Source organism: Mus caroli, chromosome 2 (genome assembly GCF_900094665.2).
Source record: "Mus caroli chromosome 2, CAROLI_EIJ_v1.1, whole genome shotgun sequence".
NCBI classification, from domain to species: Eukaryota; Metazoa; Chordata; class Mammalia; order Rodentia; family Muridae; genus Mus; species Mus caroli.
The window spans coordinates 157,710,229-157,711,300 of record NC_034571.1 but is presented as its reverse complement, the minus strand read 5'-3'; the positions used below and the strand labels follow the sequence as shown (position 1 = coordinate 157,711,300).

At 49.9% G+C, this 1,072-nt stretch overlaps 1 protein-coding gene across 1 annotated transcript in view; it reads right to left on the bottom strand.

The window, feature by feature from the left end:
- The window catches only part of Eya2 (EYA transcriptional coactivator and phosphatase 2), a 170,707-nt gene that overhangs the window by 6,092 nt on the left and 163,543 nt on the right, over nt 1-1,072 (bottom strand). The window lies entirely within an intron of this gene.

The window sequence follows — 1,072 nt, the reverse complement described above, 5'->3', positions numbered from 1 at the left end:
GCTCCGGGGTACTGGTTAGTTCATATTGTTGTTCCACCTATAGGGTTGCAGTTCCCTTTAGTTCCTTGGGTGCTTTCTCTAGCTCCTCCATTGGGTCGACTGACTTTCTATCCTGGCCTCAGGGCTTGTCTTTGTCCCCCTGAAGCACTAGGTGTGTGCTTGCCTCAGGACCTTTGCATGCTCCATTGCAGACCCTGAACTGTTCACTTCATACCTTTGTCATCTTTTACCCAGCTAAGTCCTCTACCCAATGTCTAGGGTCAAGTCCCTCCAGGGTATCTTTTCCCAACATGCAGACCTCTTCTTTCCAGGGCTTTGTGCAAGGCTTTAAAGCTATGAGCTCATGAGCCAGGCATAGTGGTGCACACCTTTGATTTCAGTGCTTGGGAGGCAGAGGCAGACAGATTTCTGTGAGTTCGAGGCCAGTCTGGTCTAAGGAGTAAGTTCTAGTACAGTGAGGGTGGTTAGAGAAACCCTATCTCAAAACAAAACAAGACAACTATAACAACAATGTGATCACACATTTGATGCCTCCTTAACCTCCAGGCTGTCTACTCTAACGAGACAGGGCTAGGAGGGACTTGTGGGGTCACAGGGCCATCTGGGTGATAAGGTGACAGGTCCATGCTTGGTGTTGAGGCAGTGCTGCCCTGTGTCAGCCCAGGTCATGCATTTGTAATTAGCTTCAGGTAGCTGCTCTAGAGACAGCCCTCGGTCCTCAAACTGCACACCCAGCATGGTTTGGAGGGACCATGGCCTTCCCTGAGCACAGTAGCCTTGATGGGTGGTGGTGGTGGGGCCAGGAATCTGTATTCTTTTAGAAACAAATGTAGTCTGCCACCAGAGTGGTTTTGATAGTGTTAAGAGGACTCCATGGGGACCCAGCATTCTGGGACAAGATGTGTCATTCACTGGGTGACATCAAGGCAGCCCAGAGTGGTTGGCAGATATTTGTTTTGTTGCTGTTGTTTGTTTGGTTGTTTTTTGAGACAGGGTTTCTCTGTATAGCCCTGGCTGTCCTGGAACTCACTTTGTAGACCAGGCTGGCCTCGAACTCAGAAATCCGCCTGCC